General features: G+C 44.6%; 1 protein-coding gene and 1 pseudogene across 1 annotated transcript in view; both read left to right on the forward strand.

Moving 5' to 3' along the window:
- The window catches only part of LOC126199098 (torso-like protein), a gene marked incomplete at its 5' end in the record, with an annotated part of 119,009 nt that overhangs the window by 65,263 nt on the left and 32,855 nt on the right, over positions 1-20,891 (forward strand). The window lies entirely within an intron of this gene.
- LOC126199952 (5S ribosomal RNA) lies at positions 13,494-13,611 on the forward strand (annotated as a pseudogene).

A 20,891-nucleotide genomic window follows, 5' to 3' on the forward strand; every position in this document is an offset into this window, starting at 1 on the left:
ATCAAAACGATGCTGATTTGCTTTTTTGATGCTATGGGTGCATTTCATTCAGAGTTTGTTTCCCCAGGTCATACCGTCAATCAGAACTTTTATCTGGAAGCTGTAAGAAGATTGCGCAAGAAGCTTGTTCTTCCAGCATGACAACGCACCTGCACACACAGCCATCAGTGTTAAGACAGTTTTTGGCTAAAATGGCACGGTTCTGCTGCCCCACGCACCTTATTCGCCTCACATAGCTCCGTGCGACTTATTCTTGTTTCCACGCAAGAAAAGGGGCAAGAAAGGACACCCATTTGACAACACTGAAGAATTCAAGAAGAAAAATGCGGGAGGAGGTGTCAGCCATTTGTAAAGATGACTACAAAAATATGTTTCGAACAGTGTGAGCACCGGTGGGATAAATGTATCAGTTGTAATGGAGAGCATTCTGAAGGGAATAAGGTTCTTTTGTAAACAATTTGAAAATATACAGCTTTTAATAATTCCTTTTTTTGGTAGCCCCTCGTATGTGAACAGTATTCACGGTTATTCTGAAGACCTCGCGAAAACTGCAAGACGTAAAAAAATAAATAAATAAATAAATAAAAGTTTGAAACGTGTCAGTGGACAGAGCGTCTCCCATGGTTTCGATTCATAGTGCTCAGCGCGACGTAGTTGCACAAGGGGGACAAGAACATGTAGACAAGCCATCCGCTGCGTGCTGTCGCATCGTCTTAGTTCGCACCTGCAGACAGGCAAGCTGGTGAACGGATTTCCAAAGCGGGCTGCTGCCCGCCTTCACAGTCAGTTCATGGCAGCATCGTCGACGAAATGTACGCACGTATTTACGCATGCAGCATCTCAAATTGTGCCCATATTGAGCAGCTGTAATGTGAGTTGAAACTTGTGGAGAAATTTTATCCACCTGTATGTGTCTATTTTCTGTACGTCTTGTAGCTCTTGGGCACTTGTCTTCTGGAACACCGGAAGTACATATAATAACCCTGTAAAAGCAATTAATCGTGATACTTATAGCGTGTCACAAAAAACATCAAGAAGCCTTACTGACCGGTTCCTTACACTAAAACAAGAAAAAAAGCCTAGTAATTATGGGCTCTAAAATGCATACATTGAGAGCTGTGAGCATTTGTTCGTCTTCGAGACCATGAAATACGTCTCTTCTACTTCAAGACCTTTGCTTCCCATGTTTTTGGACGAGGTAATGTGGACCAAAACAAGTAAAAAATGACTTAATGAACATGGGCTCTAAAATGCATAACTTAAGTGTTACGAGAACTTGTTCAGCACAAGAGACGTGTTTCGCACCAGCGAAAATGACCAAGTGTTCGAAACTCTTAAAGTATGCATTTTAGACCTCATGCTTAGTGAACGCTTTTTTCTTGCTTTGGTCCATACTACCTCCTGCTAAAATATGTAAAACAAACTCTTTGCAATAGAAGAGATCTGTTTCATAGCATCGAAGATGAACAAGTGCTCAAGTTCTTAAGGTATACATTTTCGAGTCGGTATTTATTAGACATTTTTTCTTACTTTGGTATAACGAACTTGTCCCTAAATCTTGTCAGTATTTTTGGGACACCCTGTACATACGTAAATGTAAATATATATATATATATATATAACTAACACAACTAAGAACTAACTAAAAGATATACGTCTTAATTCAGAGATCTGACAACTAACAAGGTTTATTCCTCGCAGGAAAATGCAAGAGTACACATCACGACTGCGACTGTGACAGAATTACGAGAATAGTTCCAGTCATCAAACTCAATTCATTGGTGAATGGAATAGTAAAATGGGGGAGAGAATTCCGTTATACTGTGTTCCCCACTGCCACACACACACACACACACACACACACACAGAGTACGTTGACGTATGAACCGGGAATCTACGGGGGGGTGTTCAATAAGTAATACACCACTTTTTCTCAGTCAATTTCGGTTGAAAAAAATGCGAAATTTGTTTTGGGACATCGTGCTATATCCCCACTTCAGTGGCCAGCCAGGGTGGCTGAGCAGTTCTAGGCGCTACAGTCTGGAACCGCGCGACCGCTACGGTCGCACGTTCGAATCCTGCCTCGGGATGGATGTGTGTGATGTCCATAGGTTAGTTAGGTTTAAGTAGTTCTAAGTTCTAGGGGACTGATGACCTCAGATGTTAAGTCCCATCGTGCTCAGGGCCATTTGAACCCACTTCAGTCCGTATAGTTTCATGAAGTTTCTGTGTGTGTGTGGCGCCGCTTTACGTTGCCTTCAGAGTGCCGTGTCTAAACGGAGCTGCGTTCCGAGCAGTGAGCTACCATCGAGATTGAGTTTTTTTTTTTCGGTTAACCCAGAGCATTGCTGATATCCATAGTCGCTTGCGGAATATCTTCAGAGACCTGCCAGCGAACAAAAGCACGGTGAGTCGTTGCGCGAGGCGTCTATCATCATCGCAAAAAGGTCGTGCAAACGTGCCAGATCTTCCGTGAGCCGGCCGGTCGCACATAGCTTCGACTCTTGCAGTGTTGGAACGTGCCGACACTCTCATTCGAGGTGATAGGCGGTTCGCAGTCAGACACCTCACTGCATAACTGGAGGTCTTCGTTGCTAGTGCTGACACACTCGTCCACCAATTGGGGTACTCAAAGGCGTGTGTTGGCTGCGTTCCTCGCCGTTTAACAGGATACCGTAAAAAGCAGCGAAGGACAATATGCGCGGAATTGCTGGCACGTTACGTTGGTTATCGTGGTAATTTCTTTTCGAACTCCGTCACAGATGATGAAACATGGGTTCGTCACCTCGAACCGGAAACAAAACACTTCTTCTCCGAAATAAAGTTCAAAGCCGCACTCTCAACCGGTAAAGTCCTTCCTCGGTCTTCTGGGGCCCTCAAGGGGTTATTCTGTTTGATGTGTTCTCCCATGGTGCAATGAGCAATTCTGAAGTGTATTATGCTACCCTCACTGTGCTTTTGCATTTTTAATATCATCGTGGGCCGCTACCACCATGGCACGACGCGTCCCCAGGTTGCGGATAGGGGATACGGCCTTCAGATATTAAGGGTAGCTCCGAATACAAAAAATAAGCAGTCGCGGACAGCCGGTGGGGAGCAGGCGAAGGCGTCATGAACAATCCCTGTTTCTTCTTCTCTTACTGTCAAAACTATTCATGAAGAATCGGCAACATTTATGGGCATGGATCCCTTTGAAGTAAAATATTCCGGAGGTAAACTAGCTTCGCATTCGGATCTCCGAGCGAAACCTAGTTCGAAGAGATTGAGGCCGAAAGGAACTTTCAGGTTGGGAACGTGGAACGCTAGGCGTGGACATCACTTCGAGAAATGAGATTGAATCCGAACTAAGGAACAGATTACGGGCGGGAATTGCGTGCTACTTCTCACTAAATAGATTACTTTCATCACGGATATTGTCTAGGAATTTAAAGATTAGAATATACAAAACTATTATTCTACCAGTTGTGGTGTATGGGTGTGAGACTTGGTCTCTCACTGTGCAAAATGAAAAGCCGTTTCAAGTATTTGAAAACAAAATTTTGAGGAAAATTTTCGGAATAAAAAGGGGTGACATTAGCGGAGAGTGGCGAAAACTGCATAACGAAGAGGTTCACGAACTCTTTTCAAGCCCTGACATAATCAGTATTATTAAATCACGTAGGCTGCGATGTGCGGGTCACGTAGCTCGAATGGATGAGGGCAGGGCAGCACGCAGAGTACTGGTAGGGCACCTAGAAGGAAAACGTCCTGTGGGGAGACCGAGGCGTAGATGGGAGGACAATGTGAAGGCTGATTTGAGGAGCCTAGGTATTGAACGTGAATGGAAGGAAAAAGCCCAAGACAGGGACAGATGGCGAAATTACGTTGCTGCGGTAATGGACTCTTGAGTCCGGTATGACCAGTGTGTGTGTGTGTGTGTGTGTGTGTGTGTGTGTGTGTGTGTCTGTGTGTTTATGCTACCCTCAGGATACTGAAGAAGCGATTTCAGCATATTCGTCGCCCCAAATTGCAAACGAACTTTCACTTCTCCCTCACACAAGTCTGCACACCCGAGAGAAGCTCACGAGACTTCATTGGACTGTTGTTTCTCATCCACCTTCCGACTTCAATCTGTAAGGCCCAGTGAAGGATGCAGGCCACGTGAAGCAGTACGTGGACGACGACGAGGAGGTTGCTGATGCAGCAAGACGTTGGCTCCAGCCTCGACCAGCAGAGTGTTACCACGCCGGATTACAGGCCCTCCCAGTAAGGAGACGTAAGGCCGCAGCACTGAACGGAGATTATGTTGGAAAATAGTGTTTTGTAACCAAAAGAGTGGGGAATAATATGACGTACTGGAATTCTGAACAAAGCCAACCTCCTCTGACGTAAAAAATTGTTGTATTACTTATTGGATACCCCTTGTAGTTGTGACAGAGAAGGAACATTTGACTAAATAGGCACGAAGCCTGGGCTCTGCTATCTTGTACTTCCTGGCATTATATTTCTGCGCCGTGGATCTTCGAAACACGGGAAACGACTGCAATTTTCAGTGATCACAAAAGCGAGTGAATCTGTTGCCCGTATCTCTGGCGTTTATCCGTCTCGCCAGATACGGCGCGTGTGCGGGACTGCCTGTTTCCCGTTCCCTAACGACTCTTTGCCTCGTCTGGCATTCCTCTGATAGGACCGTGGAACAGCTAATGGCCCTCAAGTTATTGGCCCAGCAGCATCTGATAGTGCAGAGCTGCTCATAGAGGCATTAGTAAATGGGCTTAGCCTATTGCGTGGGTATTTACAAATGTTGTTAACTGATAGAAGTGTATTTTTTTAATATATCTCTGAAATGATTGTATCTCCAACGTTAATGTTTCTTTTTGCTACAATAAATGAATCAATCACCAAATCACTTTGTACCGTTATAAGTACTTAACAGTGTCACATACAAAGTTACGCAATACTCACGATACTGGAAATATATTAGAGAGGACGCGAGGGTCAAATCCGTGTCTAGCCATCCTGGTTTAGATTTTCCACGTTTGTCATATGATGACATGATGGAGACCGTGGCTGTTACTTGATGAAAAATGTTGATGGTGTTGGGACAGCAACCAGCCACAAATTTACTTTCAGTTCCTTTACTCAAAGGGTACCGTTACCGGTTTCCAATCGTTGTGATTCATCTTCAGACGGTTTACATTCTTTCCTTATGTCATGTGGTGTGTTTTTTTTTACAGATTAAAAAATGTAAATAATACATAATTATAAGCACGCCATACACAGATGGATGATTTTCGTTGCATGTGACTTACGTGAAATGTCGATTTGGAGTCTTTGTTATGAAAACAAACACCCCAAACCGACATTTGTATGGTGTGCTTATAATTATGTATTATTTATAGTTTAGGACAATTAATCTGTAAAAAAACCACACCACATGTCATAAGGAAAGCATGTAAACCGTCTGAAGATGAATCACAACGATTCGAAAACGGTAACAGTACCCTTTGAGTAAAGGAACTGAAAGTAAATTTGTAGCTGGTTGCTGTCCCAACACCATCAACATTTTCCATGTTTTCTCTAAATCAGTTCAAGCGAACACCGGAATACTTCCTTCAAAAAGCGTGCAGCTGATTTTGCCCAACAGCCTTGCTCAAAGTAATCATTTCATCATCACTAAACCATAACCTCTGCCCCTTATCTCGTATTTTTTTATGAAGGACTAATTATCCTCTGGCTGTTATGACAGTTGGAAGTGTTTCTTAATCAATACAGAAGGTGACATCGGGTAAGAGCTTATTCAGTGCTGACTTACTCGGTAATCAGTTACATCAGTTACATTTTACGTGGTCTGGGCAGAGAGAGTGGGCATAAAAGTGTTGCGTTTCACTGGTACACAAAAAAGTATGTCATTGCATCGTACCTGATGAGGCAGGCCATCTTTCATGCTGCTAATGCTATAGCACAGACATAAATACACAGTGTTTGGTCAGAAGTATCCGGACACCCCTCTGTAATGCGGAATGGACCACTAGAGGCCGCAAGGGGCGGACCCGTCAGTATAAAGGATATTGGGCTGTATTGTATTGTCAGAGGAGAAGCAATAAGAGCAAAATTGGTTGGATAGGAGAGCTCAGTGACCTGGAACATGGACTAGTTAGTCCTTGGATGGCACCTGAGTAACCATTCCATCACGGAGAATTTCAACCCATCTAAAGGTGGTCAACTCGACTGTTGATGATGGCATTGTGAGATTGAAACGCCAAGGAACAACCGCAGCTCAAACAAGACGAGGCACAAGTTATATACTGACGGACAGGGACCGAAGAACATTCCGGACGGCGAATGTAGAAACTCGCATTAAACTCGTGAGTTCCGGACTGCTGCCAGCATTCCAGCTAAAACAATGACTGTGCGTCGGGAATCAATGATAATGGGGTACAATGGTATAACTCACACATTTCTGCAGTCAGTATTAAGTGATACTTCAGATTGTGTAAAAGATACGTAACGGTTTTTTTTATTACCGCTACCAGTCACAAACTTTGTCGACTATTGTATTATTTATTTAGCGACATATTTCTAGGGAATACCTCATCTTCAGACTAAATGGCATTACAAAAACAATTTTACAATAAGGTCATACTGATGTTGCATAGTCTTTTCGTAAATGCTGAGGTTATCCTGTGAAAGAAGAGAAAACTGAGTAAGAGGCGATGCCACTTTGGAAGCTGGACTGACGTTTGCATGAAAATGTTTTGTAACGGTCACTCACTTTGTTCCTCTGGCGTGGCAGTCTCGTTGTGGTGCACTGAGGTGTTTGCATTTCCGTGGCTCTCCGGGCTTTCTTGGTCACTGTTCACAAATTTTCTCTAACGTAACAGTAACTTGGAAACACGATCTGCTCTACAGATTTGTTTTTGTGGTCGTGTTTCCAAGTTACTGTTACGTTAGTGAACATTTGTGAACAGTGACCAAGAAAGCCCGGAGAGCCACGGAAATGCAAACACCTCAGTGCACCACAACGAGACTGCTACGCCAGAGGAACAAAGTGAGTGACCGTTACAAAACATTTTCATGCAAACGTCAGTCCAGCTTCCAAAGTGGCATCGCCTCTTACTCAGTTTTCTCTTCTTACACTGGACAACCACAGTATTTACGAAAAGACTATGTAACATCAGTACGACCTTATTGTTTCTGTAATGCCATTTAGCCTGAAGATGAGGTATTCTCTCGAAACACGTCGCTAAATAAATAAGTAATACAATAGTCGACAAAATTTATGACTGGTAGCGGTAATTTAAAAAAGCCTTAACATATTACTTGAGACAGTCACGGTCGAAAATACTCAAAATGACTTGTGTAAAAGAGATACGCTACTGGTTGGTGGATGGCTGGTTTGACCCTGTGGCAAGATGATGGAAGGGTTTGGGTTTGGCGAATGCCTGGGGAATGTTACCTGCCGTGGTGTGTAGCACCGACAATCAAGTACTGAGAAGTTGGTTTTGCGTTGTGGGAGTGGTCTTCGTGGTGACTGTATATTTCTTTCATTGCGTGTAAGAAAACGCTAAATAAGGAGGGATGCGAACGTGTTTTCCAGTGTATACAGTGGAGGAAAAGATCGGAGACGATGACTGTTTATGCCAGCACTATTACTCACTCCGCTATAAGGCGGCTTCTGTGAGGCAGTGGTCTGTGGACAACAACATTCTTCAAATGGACTGGCCTGATCCAGAGTCCCGATCTGAACCCAATGAAACACCTTTCCCATGAGTTAGAACGCCGACTTGAGCAGTAGTTGGCACCACAGTGACACAACGAACTGTTACAAACCAGTTACTTCAAGGACAGCTCCGAGTCAGATGCTCTGTGGCATGCATTCCACTGACCCCAAACCACCACCATTTGCTACTTCAGTGGTTTCAGGCGAGGGCTAGTGGAGTTCTGTTGTTTTCTGATGAAAGCCGGTTCGTACTGGTGGTGAGCAAGGATGTGTGATTGAACCCAATTTGTTTTCATTGTATGTTGCTGTTGTCGTACAGCTACTCAAACACAATCTTCCTCCAGGAATACAGTTAACTTACAGGATGGATGGAAAACTGTTTATTCCGAGCCGTCCTAAAGCAAGGACTCTTAACATTTTCTGCAGCATTAGTTCAGATACTGTATGCTGATGATAATGCCGTTTTATCTCAGTCCAAACAACAACTGGTGTTAATCCCGAATGCGTTCTCCACAGCATACAAAAAGATCTCATACTGAATAGCAGTAAAACACAGATCCTTCACCAAGCAGCGCATTGGAAATGACGAAGAAATATCAGTGTCACCGTCGACGGACTGGGTGTTCAACTAGTTAACACCTTTTCGTACCTTGCAGTATCCTCTCATCAAGTGCAAGTATACACGTGCTGGTGCATCGCTTGCCATACTAAGACCTCGCTACGACAGAGATCCTCGTATACAAATCATCCGTAGTTCCCACCCGGGTTTATGGATCCGAAGCTTGGACGTGTTAAAAGACGGCGCCTTAAAAAGTTGGAACAATATCGCCAGCGTTCACTAAGGAGGATTCTTCATATAACGCGGCAAGAGAGACTCACGAAAGCCAGCATCGTTGAAGGTGCGCATACATCAGTGTAGAAGCGACAATTTTCAAATGGTTCAAATGACTCTAAGCACCATGGGACTTAACATCTGATATCATCAGTCCCCTAAGAACTACTTAAACGTTACTAACCTAAGGACGTCACACACATCCACGCCCGAGGCAGGATTCGAACCTGCGACCGTGGCAGCTGCGTGGTTCTGGACGCGACGATTTTAACCCTAGGACGCCCAAGCCTTTTTTTCTAACTTGGATACCTAAGGGGGGGGGGGGGGGGGTTCGGCGAGCCCAAAGGTATTAAATAAGTTTACCGACGAAAAATTACAACTTTCAAAATGGTTTATGTATTTTAACTAAGGCATCTGTTTATAAATGTTGGTAATCGTTATAAATATTGGATCGAGTGAATAAAAAATTGACATATTGCAATACAAAATACAGATGTGTTCATATACAAGAGACTACTCTGAGTCAACTTCAAGGCAACAGACACACTTCACAATTTTTTCTGATTGTGTGCACACGCATGTTTATGACACTGTCCACAATACTGTTTTGGTTTACTTAGATTGTTGTACTTCTGCTTCTTTGTTTTAGCTTTTCTTACACAAATATGGCACAGACCTTTCCCTGCGGGAGGCTGACGTGCTTCTGTTGTCACTTCTTTGATTTTCTTTTGTAGAATAGTCTCCATTGATTGAACAATTTGGTTAGATAACCCTCTTGCATTGGCACTTCTTTCTTCTACCTGCAATTTCACTAGTTCCATCCCAGCTTGCAGAAGATAAAGTTTCCGTTTGTTGTGTTTCTTTTCATTCGATCTTGGATCTTGCTGGATGTATATGGTGGTTGCATTGATAGCACAAATGTCGATGAGAGTGTAAAATACATATAGAGGCCATCTCTTTGTTCCCCTCTTGCAGGGCAGGTGTACATACGCGCCATTTGATAAATGGTATCAATTCCACCTTTAGTGGAATTATATTATGCATTTATCTCGGTTTTATTCTTCTGTCCTCCAACTGTGCCTTTATCTTGGTGCAATGTTGCCAAACATCATAAGTTTTTACTTGGTTTCGCTTTTGCTGTGTAGGACACCAAAGTTACTGGATCCAAATGGTTCAAATGGCTCTGAGCACTATGGGACTCAACGGCTGAGGTCATTAGTCCCCTAGAACTTAGAACTAGTTAAACCTAACTAACCTAAGGACATCACAAATATCCATGCCCGAGGCAGGATTCGAACCTGCGACCGTAGCGGTCTTGCGGTTCCAGACTGCAGCGCCTTTAACTGCACGGCCACTTCGGCCGGCAAAGTTACTGGAGGCCTACGTGTTGGGAACTGCACTAACTCACTGCAAGTTTACGAGCTAAATGACAGCTGACTGACATCAACAATCACTTCCTCTGAAAGTAAACCGATTGTTGTGAATATCAAGAATACCAACCAACAAGAAACTAACTTGCATTGTTGTAGAGATGAGAAATACGAAATCCTACAAAGGGAAATTTTCTATAACATGGAAGCCTAAGGGGGGGGGGGGGGGGGGTGTTGGACCCATGATAAGTTTAAATGGCTCTGAGCACTATGGGACTCAACATCTTAGGTCATAAGTCCCCTAGAACTTAGAACTACTTAAACCTAACTAACCTAAGGACACCACACACACCCATGCCCGACGCAGGATTCGAACCTGCGACCGTAGCAGTCCCGCGGTTCCCGACTGCAGCGCCAGAACCGCTAGACCACCGCGGCCGGCCATGATAAGTTTATTTATTTCTTTTTTCAAAGCAGGCATTTTCTATAACATATATTGGCACTAACGTTTCATAAAATAGCCAACAAACAATAACTCAAAGGGAATATGTAGTATGAAAGTTACTTGGGCAGAAGCAGGGGACATAAAAAAGTTGGGGGTTCAACGAACCCCCCCCCTCCCCCTCCCTAGGCGTCCTAGGGTTAAGACGCCATTTGCGTTTGGCAGGGTATGTGCTCCGCATGTCCAGCAATCGCATTTCCAGGCAAGTGTTTTACTCTGAGTTGACATTGGGAAAACGATGTTTGAGAGGCCATATGATGTGATTTAAGGCTAACATGAAGATGTGTCACATTAATTTTAACAAATGAAACACGTCAGCTCCCGACAGTTCATCTTGGTGTTCACTAATCCATCGCGGGGCACTGTTTTTTTAAAAAAGAGCCGACAAAGATCGGTTGAAAAGAGGAAGCTTAGAAAAGAAAAGAAAAGAAAATTCTGAAACGACCACCCGGGACCACCTGTCGTCACTATGGAAAACTGTGTACCTCTCGCATCGGAGTGTAATGTCAACTCTGGACTCCATAGGATTGGAAGAGAGACCTTCTCGATAACAGGGGTTTGCTGTGATTTTGACGCAACCTTTGTTTTACGCACTCGCGTCGTGTAAACGCTGTGTAGACAGCATCTTGGTATCACAAAAAAAGTTGTGAAAGAACCACGTGATGAGCTTGCAGCTGCAACATTTGGCTCAAAAATGGCTCTGAGCACTATGGGACTCAACGTGGTCATAAGTCCCCTAGAACTTAGAACTTCTTAAACCTAACTAACCTAAGGACAGCACACAACACCCAGCCACCACGAGGCAGAGAAAATCTCTGACCCCGCCGGGAATCGAACCCGGGAACCCGGGCGTGGGAAGCGAGAACGCTACCGCACGACCACGAGATGCGGGCGCTGCAACATTTAATCGGGTTTAGTCAGAGGAGCGATTACGGAACGTCATATTTGGTACGCTTCGTCCTCAGACGTCCATCTTGGCTGTGTAGCGTCATAGTGCGTTCTCGCAGGCGCTTTACGGAAGTACATGTGGGACAGCAGCAGCGGGGGAAATAGTTTACTGCAGCGCACGCGCTGCGAGAGGCAGTTGTCGCGTGGCGGCACGCAGCGCATGCGCGAGACTCCCATCCCGCCGTCTTCCAATAACTGTTTTGTAAGTGACCAAAGATTTATGTGGCAGCATAATTCACCCCCTTCTATGCCAAAGTTAGAATTAACCCAAAGTAGTGAAGATCTATCCTCGTCCTAGTGTTGAAGCTACACCCATTGCTATTGATTTTGAATTGGGGGAAAGGGGGGGGGGTGGCCGAGCGGTTCTAGGCGCTACAGTCTGGAACCGCGCGACCGCTACGGTCGCAGGTTCGAATCCTGCCTCGGGCATGGATGTGTGTGATGTCCTTCGGTTAGTTAGGTTTAAGTAGTTCTAAGTTCTAGGGGACTGATGACCTCAGAAGTTAAGTCCCATAGTGCTCAGAGCCATTTGAACCATTTGAATGGGGGGTTATTAAACATATATATAGTGAAGCTACTGTGAATATCCCTAATTCCTTAAATAAGTGTCTGCGAGATGATCTTGGCTGGGCTTCACCTATTACTGTGATTACATGTTTTTGTACAATGAATACTTGTTTCTTTAAATATGAATTACCCCAAAATATTATGCCATACGGAAGCAGTTAATGAAAATAGGCATAGTAAACTAATTTACTTACATGTTTTATCACCAAATTTACAATAACCGTAATAGCATAAGTAGCCGAACTCAAACGTTTCAGCCGATCATCAGTGTGCTTCTTCCAGTTCAGTCTCTCGTCAATGTGCACACACCCAAAAATCTTGAATATTCTTTCTTAGCTACGCACTTTTGTTCAAATTTACATTTATTAATGTTGTGCCATGTACTGCACAGAACCGTATATACTGTGCTTTTTCGAAATTGAACGTGAGTCCATTTGCAGAGAACCACTTAATAATTTTTTGAAAGACATTATTTACAATTTTCTCAGGTAATTCTTGTTTGTTTGGTGTGATTACTATACTTGTATCATCAGCAAATAGAACTGGCTTCGCATCTTCGTGAATATAGAGTGGGGAAGTCATTAATATGTATTAAGAACAATAAAGGACCCAGTATTGAACCTCCTGGGACCCTATTCTTGATGCTTCTCCAGTTTGAGGAATCTGATGACTTTGGCGCATTATGTGAACTGTCTATTTAAACTTTCTGTACTCTTGCAGTTAAATATGAATTAAACCATTTGTGCACTTGCCCACTCATGCCACAGTACTTAAGCTTATCTAGAAGCAACTGGAAGCAGTTAATTCCATAAATTATCTGGGAGTACGCATTAGGAGTGATTTAAAACGGAATGATCATATAAAGTTGATCGTCGGTAAAGCAGATGCCAGACTGAGATTCATTGGAAGAATTCTAAGGAAATACAATCCGAAAACAAAGGAAGTAGGTTACAGTACGCTTGTTCGCCCACTGCTTGAATACTGCTCAGCAGTGTGGGATCCGTACCAGACAGGGTTGATAGAAAGAAAAGATCCAACGGAGAGCAGCGCGCTTCGTTACAGGATCATTTAGTAATCGCGAAAGCGTTACGGAGATGAACTCCAGTGACTCTGCAAGACAGACGCTCAGTAGCTCGGTACGGGCTTTGGTTAAAGTTTGGAGAACATACCTTCACCGAAGAGTCAAGCAGTATATTGCTCACTCCTACGTATATCTCGCGAAGAGACCATGAGGATAAAATCAGAGAGATTAGAGCCCACACAGAGGCATACCGACAATCCTTCTTTCCACGAACAATACGAGACTGGAATAGAAGGGAGAACCGATATGGTAGGTGACTACAACTTCTGAGGTGAGTGATAATGCCTCCATTGAGGAAAATGTTTGATGAACATAAGGATGAAATGTCGCTTTTTCCTGACCTCAGAAATTAATGAATTTGAAGGACTTTACGCTAAGTTGGGGTCATATACGCTTGTCCTGCGTCTCTCAAGAAAGTATATTTGTCAGAGAATTGTATAAATGTTTACTGAACGCCACTCAGAATTTGTATGCCACCATACCCAGAAGGGGACAACGGCCTTGCCACAGTGGATACACCGGTTCCCGTGAGATCACCGAAGTTAAACGCTGTCAGGCTGGGCTAGCACTTGGATGGGTGACCATCCAGGCCGCCATGCGCTGTTGGCATTTTTCGGGGTGCACTCAGCCTCGTGATTCCAATTGAGGAGCTACTCGACCGAATAGTAGCGGCTCCGGTCAAAGTAAATCATCGTAACGACCGGGAGAGCGGTGTGCTGACCACACGCCCCTCCTATCCGCATCCTCAACTGAGGATGAGACGGCGGTCGGATGGTCCCGATGGGCCACTTGTGGCCTGAATACGGACTGCTTTTTACCCAGAAGGCCTGGGACTGTTTCAGATGCCAGATGTGACGCTTGTTTGCGTTATTTGGTCAAAAATCTGTGGAGGTCTGCTGTGCCTAAGCGGGCTTGTACGGACGGGTCACATTATACGAGTTAAGTACGAAGGTCACGGGATGAATCAGTCACACTATTGTAACACCCACCAAGAAGTAGCATCTTCGTCGATCCTGCACAGTCCAGTCACGTAAATGTAATCACCGCGAGTATTCGACGTCAACGTGCAGAAGCCACTTACAGGCGGCAGGTGGCAGCGCTGACAGTGTAGAGTGTATAAAGCTCGACCCCCGGCTGGGAGAGGAGGAGGAAATGCAGAAAACAGTGCAGTCGTTGTCGTAATGCGCAAGCGGAGCGATTTATCTGGCGTCCAAAACATCATGATCATTGGCTTTCGGATTAAGGGTAAAATATTTCCGAAATGGCTAAGTTTACAAACTGTTCGCGTGCCATTGTGGTTAAAGTATACCATGCATGCCGAAGCGGCGCTATCCAAAATCTGCTCTGAGGCAACTGTGATACACCACCGGCCATAGATTACAGGGGTGGAAGACGACTGTGGAGATGTGTGCTGGCGAATAGACATGTAACTGTCGAGCAACTGACGGCTCAGGTGAACCAAGGGGATAACAACAGTGTCTCCTCAACGACCATCCAGTGAAGTTTTCTGGTATGGACTTCCGCAGCTGGCACCTTGTCCATGCACCCATGTTGCCCGCTGTTCTTCTGCGACGAAGGCTGGAATCTGCCCGCCAAAATCGCAAGTGGACGTGCACTGAGTGAAGACAGGTGACCTTTTCAGATGAATCACGTTTCATTCTTCATCGGACGGATAGCCCTGAGGCGTGTACGGCGTGAAACGTCCGAAAGCAAACATATTGTAACCAATGTGAGCGGTGTGGTCTGGAAAGTATTTCCATGTCATTCCCTGGGTGGTCTCGTCATCCTGGAAGGTACAGTGGATCAACACAAGTATGTATCTATCCTTGGGGACCATGTCCACAGCTACGTGCCGTTTGGTTTTCCTCGTCAGGATGGCATCTACCAGCAGGACAACGCAACAACGCAACATATCACACACCTCACAGGGCAACGGGCGTGGTTCGAAGAGCACCAGAACGAGTTTACTGTATCCCCCTGGCCACCAAACTCCCCAGGTTTAAACCCAATCGAGAAGTTGTTTGACCACCTCGATCGGGCTGCTCGCGTCAAGGACCCTCAACAGAGAAACCTAGTGCAGGTGGCCGCGACAATGGGGTAGACATGCCTCCACATCTCTGTCTGTACCTTCCCGAACCTCACTGACTCTCTTCCTGCACGTATCGCAGCGTTCTGCACTTCACAAGGTGTCTGTTCAGGCTTTTGACACGTGATCGCATTAATATGACTGCATTCAAGCTACACTACTGGCCATTGAAATTGCTACACCAAGAAGAAATGTAGATGATAAACGGGTATTCATTGGACAAGTCTATTATACTAGAACTGACATCTGATTACATTATCACGCAATTTGATTGCATAGATCCTGACAAATCAGTATCCAGAACAACCACCTCTGGCAGTAATAACGGCCTTCATACGCCAGGGCATTGAGTCTAACAGAGCTTGGATGGCGTGTACAGGTACAGCTGCCCATGCAGATTCAACACGATACCACAGTTCATCACGAGTATTGACTGGCGTATTGTTACGAGCCAGTTGCTCGACCACCATTGACCAAACGTTTTCAATTGGTGAGAGATCTGGAGAATGTGCTGGCCAGGGCAGCAGTCGAACATTTTCTGTATCCAGAAAGGCCCGTACAGGACCTGCAACATGCGGTCGTGCATTATCCTGCTGAAATGTAGGGTTTCGCAGGGATCGAATGAAGGGTACAGCCAGGGCTCGTAACACTTTTGAAATGTTATGTCCACTGTTCAAAGTGCCGTCAATGCGAACAAGAGGTGACCGAGACGTGTAACCAATGGCACCCCATACCATCACTCTGGGTGATACGCCAGTATGGCGATGACGAATCACGCTTCCAATGTGCGTTCACCGCGATGTCGCCAAACACGGATGCGACCATCATGATGCTGTAAACAGAACCTGGATTCATCCGAAAAAATGACGTTTTGCCATTCGTGCACCCAGGTTCGTCGTTGAGTACACCATCGCAGGCGCTCCTGTCTGTGATGCAACGTCAAGGATAACCGCAGCCATGGTCTCCGAGCTGATGGTCCATGATGCTGCAAACGTCATCGAACTGTTCGTGCAGATGGTTGTTGTCTTTTAAACGTCCCCATGTGTTGACTCAGGGACCGAGACGTGGCTGCACGACCCGTTACAGCCATGCGGATAAGATGCCTGTCATCTCGACTGCTAGCGATACGAGGCCGTTGGGATCCAGAACGGCGTTGTGTATTACCCTCCTGAACCCACCGATTCCATATTCTGCTGACAGTCATTGGATCTCGACCAACGCGAGCAGCAATGTCGCAATACGGTAAACGCAATCGCGATAGGCTACAATCCGACCTTTATCAAAGTCGGAAACGTGATGGTACGCATTTCTCCTCCTTACACGAGGCATCTAAACAACGTTTCACCAGGCAACGCTGGTCAGCTGCTGTTTGTGTATGAGAAATCGGTTGGAAACTTTCCTCATGTGAGCACGTTGTAGGTGACGCCACCGGCGCCAACATTGTGTGAATGCTCTGAGAAGCTAATCATATGCATCTCACAGCATCTTCTTCCTGTCGGTTAAATTTCGCGTCTGTAGCACGTCATCTTCGTGGTGTAACAATTTTAATGGGCAGTAGTGTATGTCACTCAGCAGATAATTAAACGGAAAATAGACGTAACATATACTGTAAATGGGTGGGAGAGGAAATTGCTACCAAATATGTGCGACATCTATACTCGGCAGCCAGAGTGGTCGAGCGATTCTAGGCGCTACAGTCTGGAACCGTGCGACCGCTACAGTCGCAGGTTCGAATCCTGCCTCGGGCATGGATGTGTGTGATGTCCTTAGGTTAGTTAGGTTTAAGTAGTTCTAAGTTCTAGGGGACTGATGACCTCGCCGGCCGCGGTGGTCTAGCGGTTCTAGGCGCTCAGTCAGGAACCGCGCGACCAGTACGGTCGCAGGTTCGAATCCTGCTTCGGGCATGGATGTGTGTGATGTCCTTAGGTTAGTTAGGTTTAAGTAGTACTAAGTTCTAGGGGACTCATGACCACAGATGTTGCGTCCCATAGTGCTCAGAGCCATTTGAACCATTTTTGAACTGATGACCTCAGACGTTTTAAGTCCCTTAGTGCTCAGAGCCATTTGAACCATCTACACTCGTCAGTCATGCGAAATCAGTCCAAGAGTGTGAAAACGATTTAGTTATGGTGAAGTCCTGAGACAACAAATGCGAGTAGTCTGCACGACACGCTGTGTTCTGGCGGCTAGTCAGACTGCTGGTTGCCGCTGCAGAGATGTTTACGTCAGCGAGGTGTGTAGCAGCACTGTGTTTCCGCCGCTCGCACCGTACTGAAGAGCAGAGGCGGACAGGTGTGAAGTGGCGAGCCAGAAGCGCAGGAGCTGCTAGCTCAGCACTTGGCAGGCAGTGCAAATCAACGCCTCGAAGAGCGCGGCAGCCTTGAAGCTGGCGGGGGAGGGCAAGCCGCGCCGACCAGCTGTCAGTGCCGTTGTGGTGGAGGGAAGCCCGCCTGTAAACACAGCGCGAGGCCGCCCCAGAAACCCCCAGGCGGTCGTTACCGGTCGGTTAACGTCAAACCTTGCAGCGGCCCCGTGCTCCATTCATTCACACGTAGTGTTCCATAAATTCCGACACGTAGCAGAACATTCAAGGACGCGGAGTGAGTGAACTTTTATCTCTGCAACCTTAGGTGTCGGCTTTTGTAAAGTGCAAGGTCTGTTCAAAAAATTCCGGGACAATCGTAATTTCGCGCCAGTGATTTGATGGAGTGAAATGCGGTTGGCATCCCTGCACACGCCTGTGTTTAATGTGTTAACTGCCAGAAGTTTCTTTGTTATATTCAAAATGGTTCAAATGGCTCTGAGCGCTATGGGACTTAAGGGGATACGGAATCGGATTTTGGGTTAAAAAATCGAATTTTTTTTATTGGCGTATTATATTCTGCCATGTTTCCTCTTTAAAATGACGTATCATACATAGCTCTACTACAATTATAACTATTTTATTTTTATATATTTGTGGGATCGGGTATTGCGCTTTAGTTATACACGTCTCTCGTGCCTGACCATGAACTTTTTGGCAGTACCTTTAAAGTGACATGAATTCAAATATCCCGGTTTCCAGCGACTATTTATACACTAGTTGCCCGAAAATGTTTCTCTCTGGTTTCCTCAAGTTACTCTTTGACTTTGTGGCGGGACTGTTTTGTAAACAGTGTGATATAAGAAAGTAGTTGTTGTTGAGTTATTTCGTATTTAGTGCTTCATTTTTCGCAGTGAAAATGCCTAGAGCTAAAGCAAAAGTATTTAAAAAGCGTGTGAACTGGCAAAAGAAAAGAAATAATGATTCATTAGCAAAGCAGTTCATCATCATCACTGTTGGAAAATGTGAATCCACTTATTACTGATTTGCCGAACGAACTTACACCAAATGAAAACAGTGCTTCTCATAAAAAACTAAGAGATTTGGAAGAGAAATATAATTTACTTGATAGAGGGAATGAAGTTTTTGAACTCATTGATACGAATATATTGTGTGAAGCTCTTGAAAACAGTTTGTGCTGCAAAAAATGTCATGGAAACGTTTCTCTGAAAGTAGAATCCCATGTTGGCCTGGCTGCCCAGTTTAATTTAATATGCAGTGTTTGTAAATACAGCTGTAAGTTTCCAAGTTCGGTTTCAGTAACTGTAAATAATGGATACAAGAAAACTGAACTTTATAGTGTAAATATTAGGTTAGTTTATGGATTGCGAGCAATTGGTAAGGGCAAAGCAGCTGGTGATATGCTATGTGGTGTTCTAAATCTTCCAAGTGCACCTTCAAAGTTTGAAGCTTACAATTATGTACTAGGATCTGCAGTTGAAGATGTAGCACAGAAGTCAATGCAGGTTGCTGTGGAAGAAGCAGTGGAAGAAAATGACGGCAGTCGTGACCTCACAGTGGCGTTTGATGGCACGTGGCAGAAAAGGGGCCACACCTCCAACAATGGTGTTGTAACAGCAACTAGTGTTGATACTGGCAAGGTTATTGATGTTGCAATAATGTCTAAATACTGTAGGTGCACAGGCAGGCTGAAAAATGAACACAGTGATGACTGTATTGCTAATTATTATGGTAGTAGTGGTGGCATGGAGGTTGCTGGGGTGAAGAAAATTTTTCATCGCTCTTCATAGTGGTATAATGTTCGCTATGTCAAATATCTGGGAGATGGTGACTCTAAAGCATTCAAAGAAGTTTTGGAAAGCAAACCATATGGGAACAGTGTAAATATAAGCAAACTTGAATGTATAGGACATGTGCAGAAGAGAATGGGTGCCAGGCTGAGAAGGTTAAAATCAGTTATGAAAGGGAAAAAACTAGATGATGGGAAAACCTTGGATGGCAGAGGAAGATTGACTGATTCCATAATAGACCACATTCAGAACTGCTATGGCCTTGCAATCAGGCAAAATACAGGCAATCTTGAAGAAATGAGGAGAGCTATATGGGCTTTATATTTCCACACCGCATCCACGGATGAGCATCCACAACATGGTTTGTGCCCCAAAGGTGAAAACAGCTGGTGTAAATACAATAGGGGACTAACAACAGGAGAGAAATACATTCACCACCACAGTCTACCATCAGCCATCATGGCAGAAATAAAGCCCATTTTCAGAGATCTGGCTGACAGAAGTCTTCTGATAAAATGTCTTCACGGAAAAACGCAGAACCCCAACGAGTGCTTGAATAGTGTGATATGGCATCGTCTCCCAAAAACAGTGTTTGTCGGAATTAATACACTACATTTTGGTGTGTATGATGCTGTGGCAACCTTCAATCTTGGAAATATAACTAAATGCCAGGTCCTTCAAAAGTTGGGTATATGTGTTGGTTCCCGTACGGTACGTGCTATGTTCTTTTTAGATCAGCACAGACTAAGGCATGCTGATAATATAATCAAGACATTAGTGAAAAAAGCAAGACAGGTGCAGAGGGGTGCCAAAAGAAGACTTGAAGATGATTATGAAGACTGTGAAGGGGGTATTAGCTACGGATCAGGAATGTTTTAATCTTCTTTCTCCGTTTCCCGTAAGTTTACTTTTTACTTCATCTAGGAACATTATCTCAGGTACTGGTCAACCTAGAAGTCTGAAATTTTTATGACGTAGTGACATAGGTCCCTATTACATACTGAAACAACGATTTTTTAATTACTTGATTTACAAAAGACTTAGGGGTGATAGTCTAGTAAAAAGCGATGGAAAAAATTTACTTAAAAATAAATGTACAATATCTCTGTAAGAAAATACTTTGACAATAAACTGTTGTTTCAGTATTGTTGTAACATATGAATGCACATACAGTAAAATTTTTACCTCTCTGTCTCCAGTCGTTTGTGAGAAAATGTTCCCTATAGTAGGCATATATTAACATTGCGGGGATAGGTGATTCTGTATCCCCTTAACATCTTAGGTCATCAGTCCCCTAGAACGTAGAACTACTTAAACCTAACTAACCTAAGGACATCACACACATCCATGCCCGAGGCAGGATTCGAACCTGCGACCGCGGCGGTCGCGCGGTTCCAGATTGTAGCGCCTACAACCGCTGGGCCACTGAGGCCGGCTGTTATATTCCTGTTACTTATTGTTCAGTGCGGTAGTGAGTAGTTGTGTCGCACAGTTTGCGAATTTCGAGATGGCAGATTTACAGACGCAACGCGTCCGCGTCAAACTTTGCATGAAACTCAAGAAAATCCTTATAGAGAAACATGAAATGATGCAGGAAACCTACGATGATGGGTGCTTAAGCCGTACTCGGTGTTGTGAATGGTTCTCACGGTTTAAAATTGGCCGGACGGAAGTTAAAGGTGACTCTCGC

The sequence above is a fragment of the Schistocerca nitens genome, chromosome 8 (assembly GCF_023898315.1).
Source record: "Schistocerca nitens isolate TAMUIC-IGC-003100 chromosome 8, iqSchNite1.1, whole genome shotgun sequence".
NCBI lineage: Eukaryota > Metazoa > Arthropoda > Insecta > Orthoptera > Acrididae > Schistocerca > Schistocerca nitens.